Raw genomic sequence first — 8562 nt, 5'->3', positions numbered from 1 at the left:
CAGCTGCAAGTCTCTTGGGGTATGTCTCTATAAGCTTGGCACATCTTGCTATTGGTGATTTTTGCTCATTCTTCAAGTCAAAACTGCTCCAGTTCCTTCAAGCTGGATGGGTTCTACTGGTGTACAGCAATATTTAAGTCATACCACAGATTCTCAATTGGATTGAGGTCTGGGATTTGACTAGGCCATTCCAAGACATTTGAATGTTTCCTTTTAAACCACCCGAGTGTTGCTTTAGCAGTATGCTTAGGGTCATTGTCCTGCTGGAAGGTGAACCTCTGTCCCAGTCTCAAATCTCTTGAAGACTGAAACAAGTTTCCCTCAAGAATTTCCCTGTATTTAACGCCATCCATCATTCCTTCAACTCAGTTTCCCAGTCTCTGCCGATGAAAAACATCCCCACAGCATGATGCTGCCATGGTGTTCTCGGGGTGATGAGAGATGTTGGGTTTGCGCCAGACAGCATTTTCCATGATGATCACAAAGCTCAATTTTAGTCTCATCTCACCAGAGTACCTTCTTCCATATGTTTGGGGAGTCTCCCACATGCCTTTTGGCGAACACCAAAAGCAATGCCTTTTTTGCTGGCCACTCTTCATAAAGCCCAGCTCTGTGGAGGGTACGGCTTAAAGTGGTCCTATGGACAGATACTCCAATCTCCGCTGTGGAGCTTTGTAGCTCCTTCGGGGTTATCTTTGGTCTCTTTGTTGCCTCCCTGACTAATGCCCTCCTTGCCTGGCTTTTGAGTTTTGGTGGGCGGCCCTCTCTTGGCAGGATTGTTGTGGTGCCATATTCTTTCCATTTTGTAATAATGGATTTAATATGCTCCGTGGGATGTTCAAAGTTGCAGATATTTTGTTATAATCAAATCCTGATCTGTACCTCTCCACAACTTTGTTCCTGACCTGTTTGGAGAGCTACTTGGTCATAGAGCCACTTGCTTGGTGGTGCCCCTTGCTTAGTGCTGTTGCAGACTCTGGGGCCTTTCAGAACATGTGTATACACTGAGATCATGTGAGAGATCATGTGACACTTTGATGGCACACAGGTGGACTTTATTTAATCTTTCTAGGGCAGGCGTTCCGCTAGCGGAACCCCTCGACAACATTCCACTGAAAAGGCAAGCGCGCCAAATTATAAAATATATTTTTTAAATATCTAACTTTCACACGTTAACCTTTTGGGATAGGGGGCAGCATTTTCACTCTTGGATGAATAGTGTGCCCAGAGTGAATTGCCTCCTACTCTGTCCCAGATGTTAATATATGCATATTATTATTAGTATTGGATAGAAAACACTCTGAAGTTTCTAAAACTTATCAACCATCTTTAGATATCATATAAAGGAGGGGCTCATGAGACCAGTTTGAGTCAGTGGTCTGGCAGAGTGTCTCAGGCCCGTGACGCGCGTTCCTGACAGAGTTAGCTCTCGTTCCAGTGCTTTTCTTCAGACATAGCAATTCTCCGGTTGGAACCTTATTAATGGTTTATGTTAAAAACATCCTAAAGATTGATTCCATACATCGTTTGACTTGTTTCTACGACCTGTAACTGAACTCTTCGAGTTTTTGTCTGGACGAAGTGCTCACGCCTCATGAAGATGGATTACTGGGCTGAACACACTAACAACAAGTGGCTATTTGGAAATAAACTATAGACTTTATGGAACAAATCAGTCATTTATTGTCGAACTGTGATTCCTGGGAGTGCCTTCTGATGAAGATCATCAAAGGTAAGTGAATATTTATAGTGTTATTTCTAACTTCTGTTGACTCCAAAATGCAGGATATTTCTATGGCTGGATTGGGCTCTGAGTGCCGTACTCAGATTATGCTTTTTCCGTAAAGTTGTTTTGAAATCTGACATCTTACATTTAGTATGGATACATGAGATAGAAGGTTACTTAACCCTTTAAACCTAACTCCTAACCCTTAACATATCATATGAATTGTAATTCATAACATATCATATGAATTGTAATTCATAACATATCATACTAAATTGAGTGTCTCGAATTTACATACAGAATAATCAATCAATCAAATGAATTTATAAAGCCCTGTTTACATCAGCCGATGTACATCAGCTGTACAGAAACCCAGCCTAAAACCCCAAACAGCAAGCAATGCAGATGTAGAAGCACGGTGGCTAGGAAAAACTCCCTAGAAAGGCCAATATTTAGGAAGAAAGCTAGAGAGGAACCAGGCTCTGAGGGGTGACCAGTCCTTTTCTGGCTGTGCCAGGTGGAGATAACAGAACATGGCCAAGATTTTCAAAGGTTCATAGATGACCAGCAGGGTAAAATATTAATAATCACAGTGGTTCTAGAGGGTGCAACAGGTCAGCACCTCAGGATTAAATGTCAGCTGGCTTTTTATATCCGATCATTCAGAGTTAGAGACAGCAGTTGCGGTAGAGAGAGGGTCCAAAACAGCAGGTCCGGGACAAGGTAGCACGTCCAGTGAACAGGTCAGGGTTCCACAGCCGCATACAGAACAGTTGAAACGGGAGCAGCAGTATGACCAGGTGGACTGGGGATAGCAAGGAGTCATCAGGCCAGGTAGTCCTGAGGCATGGTCCTAGGGCTCAGGTCCTCCGAGAGGAGAGAGAAAGAGAGCGAGAGAGAGAGAGAGAGAGAAAAAGAGAGATAATTAGAGAGAGTATACTTAAATTCACACAGGACACCGGATGAGACAGGAGAAATACTCCAGATTTAACAGACTGACCACCCTAGCCCCCCGACACATAAACTATTGCAGCATAAATACTGGAGACTGAGACAGGAGGGGTCGGGAGACACTATGACCCCCAGACTGGGCCAAACAGGCAGGATATAACCCCAACCACTTTGCCAAAGCACAGCCCCCACACCACTAGATGGATATCTTCAACCAGCAACCTACTACCCTGAGACAATGCCGAGTAGAGCCCACAAAAATCTATCCCACGGCACAAACCCGGCCAGGAAGATCACGTCAGTCACTCAACCCACTCCAGTGACGCACCCCTCCTCGGGACGGCATTGAAGAGCACCAGTAAGCCAGTGAATCAACCACCGTAATAGGGTTATAGGCAGAGAATCCAAGTGGAGAGAGGGGAGAAGGCCAGGCAGAGACAGCAAGGGCGGTTTGTCACTCTAGTGCCTTTCCGTTCACCTTCACACCCCTGGGCCAGACTACACTCAATCATAGGACATACTGAAGAGATGAGTCTTCAATAAAGACCTAAAGGTTGAGACCGAGTCCGCATCTCTCACATGGATAGGCAGACCATTCCATAAAATTGAGCTCTGTAGGAGAAAGCCCTGCCTCCAGCTGTTTGCTTAGAAATTCTAGGGACAGTATGGAGGCTTGCATCTTGTGACTGTAGCGTACGTGTAGGTATGTGCGGTAGGACGAAATTGGAGAGATAGGTAGGAGCAAGCCCATGTAATGCTTTGTAGGTTAGCAGTAAAACCTTGGAATCAGCCTTTAACATGAAGCCAGTGCAGAGAGGCTAGCAGTGAAGTAATATGATCACATTTGTTGGTTCTAGTCAAGATTCTAGCAGCCGTGAAAAGCACTAATTGAAGTTTATTTAGTGCTTTATCCGAGTAGCCAGAAAGTAGAGCATTGCAGTACTCTAATCTGGAAGTGACAAAAGTATGGATACATTTTTCTGCATCATTATTGGACAGAAAGTTTCTGATTTTTGCAATGCTACGAAGATGGAAAAAAACTGTCCTTTAAATATGATTGATATGTTCGTCAAAAGAGAGATCAGGGTCCATAGTAACGATGAGATCCTTCACAGTTTTATTTCAGATGACTGTACAACCATCAAGATTAATTGTCAGATCCAACAGAATATCTCTTTGTTTCTTGGGACCTAGAACTAGCATCTCTGTTTTGTCTGAGTTTAAAAGTAAACATTTGCTGCCATCCACTTCCTTATGTCTGAAACACAGGCCTCCAGGGAGGGCAATTTTGGTTTCATCGAAATGGACAGCTGTGTATTGTCCGCATAGCAGTGAATGTTAACATTATGTTTCCGGATGACAATACCAAGAGGTAAAATATATAGTGAAAACAATTGTGGTCCTAAATGGAACCTTGAGGAACACCAAAATTTACAGTTGATTTGTCAGAGGACAAACCATCCACAGAGACAAGGTCATTTACAACCTTCATGAGTGCAGTCTCAGTGCTATGTTGGGGTCTAAAACCAGACTGAGGCGTTTCATATACATTGTATGTCTTCAGAAAGGCAGTGAGTTGCTGCGTAACAGCCTTTTCATTTTTTTTGTTGAGAAGAATGGGAGATTCGATATAGGCCGATAGTTTTTTATATTTTCTGGGTCAAGGTTTGGCTTTTTCAAGAGAGGCTTTATTACTGCCACTTTTAGCGAGTTTGGTACACATCCGGTGGATAGAGAGCAGTTTATTATGTTCAACATAGGAGGGCCAAGCACAGGAAGCAGCTCTTTTAGTAGTTTAGTTGGAATAGGATCCAGTATGCAGCTTGAAGGTTTAGAGGCCAAGACTATTTTCATTAATGTGTCAAGAGATATAATATTAAAAAACTTGAGTGTCTCCCTTGATCCTAGGTCCTGGCAGTGTTGTGCAGACTCAGGACAACAGAGCTTTAAAGAGGAGTTCATCATTTGCTTTCTAATGATCATGATCTTTTGGTCAAGTTCATGAATTTATAATTTCTGAAGTGAAAGCCATCCTCTCTTGGGGAATGCTGCTTTTTAGTTAGCTTTGTGACATTATCAAAAATTAATTTGGGATTGTTCTTATTCTCCTCAATTAAGTTGAAAAATTGGATGATTGAGCATCATTGGGGGCTCTTCGATACTGCGCGGTACTGTCTTTCCAAGCCAGTCGGAAGACTTCCAGTTTGGTGTAGTGTCATTTCCGTTCCAATTTTCTGGAGCTTGCTTCAGGGCTCTGGTATTTTCTATATACCAGGGAGCTAGTTTCTTATGACAAATGTTTTTTGTTTTTAGGGGTGCGACTGCATCTAGGGCATTACGCAAAGTTAAATTTAGTTTCTCAGTTTGGTGGTTAACCAATTGTTGTACTCCGACATCCTCCAATTTCAATCTTGTCTCATCGCTTCAACTCCCCAACAGGCTAACGAGGTGAAGGTTGAGTCATGCGTCCTCTGAAACATGACCCGCCAAACCACGTTTCTTAACACCCGACCACTTTAGGCAGAAGCTGCACCAATGTGTCAGAGGAAACACTGTTCAACTGAAGACCAAGGTCAGCCTGCAGGCGCCCAGTCCTCCACAAGGAGTCGCTGGAGAGCACAATGTGCCAAGTAAAGTCCCCCAAGCCCTCCCATAACCCAAACGATGCTGGGCCAATTGTGTGGCGCCCTATGGGACTCCCGATCATGTCCAGTTGTGATACAGCCTCGGATTGAACCTGGGTCTGTAGTGACGCCTCAAGCACAGCAACGCAGTGCTTAGACCGCTGTACCACTCGGAAGGCCCCCTTCAAATACATTTGAATTTTACCTTTTGAACATTTCCACTACAAAATAATGTGACAGCTTGAAAAATAAAATTGGCTACGTTTGATAGGCTTTTACAGAGATCTATTGTTGAATCACTGCCATAAACTAAATGTATCACTTCACAAGAAACCATTGCGTAAATTCTATCAGTAAATAGGCACTGAAACTACCTAGAGCACTTCACCTATTTTTAACAGTTGTATGTGTGTGTGTAAGCAAGTTCAATGTACTTAGTAGTCAGTCATCACGCAATGAAGCTCTCTATAACCATCAAAATGACACTGATCAAGTCTTTGGCTAGAGACAATAACACCCCTTTTTATTTAACTAGGCAAGTCAGTTAAGATGGCCTAGGAACAGTGGGTTAACTGCCTTGTTCAGGGGCAGAATGACAGATTTGTACCTTGTCAGCTGAGGGATTTGATCGAGCAACCTTTATGGTTACTGGCCCAACGCTCTTTTTTATTTTTATTTTATTTCACCTTTATTTAACCAGGTAGGCAAGTTGAGAACAAGTTCTCATTTACAATTGCGACCAAGATAAAGTAAAGCAGTTCGACACATACAACAACACAGAGTTACACATGGAGTAAAACAAACATACAGTCAATAATACAGTATAAACAAGTCTATATACGATGTGAGCAAATGAGGTGAGATAAGGGAGGTAAAGGCAAAAAAGGCCATGGTGGCAAAGTAAGTACAATATAGCAAGTAAAACACTGGAATGGTAGATTTGCAATGGAAGAATGTGCAAAGTAGAAATAAAAATAATGGGGTGCAAAGGAGCAAAATAAATAAATAAATGAAATACAGTAGGGAAAGAGGTAGTTGTTTGGGCTAAATTAAAGGTGGGCTATGTACAGGTGCAGTAATCTGTGAGCTGCTCTGACAGTTGGTGCTTAAAGCTAGTGAGGAGATTTTTGTAGTTCGTTCCAGTCATTGGCATCAGAGAACTGGAAGGAGAGGCGGCCAAAGAAAGAATTGGTTTTGGGGGTGACTAGAGAGATATACCTGCTGGAGCGTGTGCTACAGGTGGGAGATGCTATGGTGACCAGCGAGCTGAGATAAGGGGGGACTTTACCTAGCAGGGTCTTGTAGATGACATGGAGCCAGTGGGTTTGGCGACGAGTATGAAGCGAGGGCCAGCCAACGAGAGCGTACAGGTCGCAATGGTGAGTAGTATATGGGGCTTTGGTGACAAAACGGATTGCACTGTGATAGACTGCATCCAATTTGTTGAGTAGGTTATTGGAGGCTATTTTGTAAATGACATCGCCAAAGTCGAGGATTGGTAGGATGGTCAGTTTTACAAGGGTATGTTTGGCAGCATGAGTGAAGGATGCTTTGTTGCGAAATAGGAAGCCAATTCTAGATGTAACTTTGGATTGGAGATGTTTGATATGGGTCTGGAAGGAGAGTTTACAGTCTAACCAGACACCTAAGTATTTGTAGTTGTCCACGTATTCTAAGTCAGAGCCGTCCAGAGTAGTGATGTTGGACAGGCGGGTAGGTGCAGGTAGCGATCGGTTGAAGAGCATGCATTTAGTTTTACTTGCATTTAAGAGCAATTGGAGGCCTGGAGGGTTGTTAACACAGTGTCCAAGCAAGGACCAGAAGTATACAGAATGGTGTCGTCTGCGTAGAGGTGGATCAGAGACTCACCAGCAGCAAGAGCGACCTCATTGATGTATACAGAGAAGAGAGTCGGTCCAAGAATTGAACCCTGTGGCACCCCCATAGAGACTGCCAGAGGTCCGGACAGCAGACCCTCCGATTTGACACACTGAACTCTATCAGAGAAGTAGTTGGTGAACCAGGCGAGGCAATCATTTGAGAAACCAAGGCTATCGAGTCTGCCGATGAGGATGTGGTGATTGACAGAGTCGAAAGCCTTGGCCAGATCAATGAATAAGGCTGCACAGTAATGTTTCTTATCGATGGCGGTTAAGATATCGTTTAGGACCTTGAGCATGGCTGAGGTGCACCCATGACCAGCTCTGAAACCAGATTGCATAGCAGAGAAGGTATGGTCAGATTTGAAATGTTCGGTAATCTGTTTGTTGACTTGGCTTTCGAAGACCTTAGAAAGGCATGGTAGGATAGATATAGATCTGTAGCAGTTTGGGTCAAGAGTGTCCCCACCCTTTGAAGAGGGGGATGACCGCAGCTGCTTTCCAATCTTTGGGAATCTCAGATGACACAAATGAGAGGTTGAACAGGCTAGTAATAGGGGTGGCAACAATTTCGGCAGATAATTTTTAGAAAGAAAGGGTCCAGATTGTCTAGCCCGGTTGATTTGTAGGGGTCCAGATTTTGCAGCTCTTTCAGAACATCAGCTGAACGGATTTGGGAGAAGGAGAAATGGGGAAGACTTGGGCGAGTTGCTGTGGGGGGTGCAGTGCTGTTGACCGGGGTAGGAGTAGCCAGGTGGAAAGCATGGCCAGCCGTAGAAAAATGCTTATTGAAATTCTCAATTATGGTGGATTTATCAGTGGTGACAGTGTTTCCTATCTTCAGTGCAGTGGGCAGCTAGGAGGAGGTGTTCTTATTCTCCATGGACTTTACAGTGTCCCAGAACTTTTTTGAGTTTGTGTTGCAGGAAGCAAATTTCTGCTTGAAAAAGCTAGCCTTGGCTTTTCTAACTGCCTGTGTATAATGGTTTCTAGCTTCCCTGAACAGCTGCTCTAACCACTAGGCTACCTGCTGCCCCACTTCACAAAAACTGGTTGAATCAATGTTGTTTCCACATCATTTCAACCAAACAAATCAATGTGATGACATTGAATCAATGTGGAAAACTGGATTTGCAAAAAGTCATCAACCTAAAGGAATTTAGTATTTTCTTCACCCAAATTTGAACCTAAATCCAATGACATGGATGTAAAGCAGAACTACACGTTGAACTGACATCTGTGCCCAGTGGGGACTTCATTGAACCAAGTTTTCAGTGGACACTTTCTGAAGCTCTGGTATAGTTCTGTGTCCCATGTCCTGTAAAATTTGAAAAGATGAACCGGTACTTCTGTGCTCCCATCTCCACTACATTACAGTAAG

Source organism: Oncorhynchus keta, chromosome 12 (assembly GCF_023373465.1).
Source record: "Oncorhynchus keta strain PuntledgeMale-10-30-2019 chromosome 12, Oket_V2, whole genome shotgun sequence".
Lineage (NCBI taxonomy): Eukaryota > Metazoa > Chordata > Actinopteri > Salmoniformes > Salmonidae > Oncorhynchus > Oncorhynchus keta.
Note: the sequence above shows the minus strand (reverse complement) of the source record.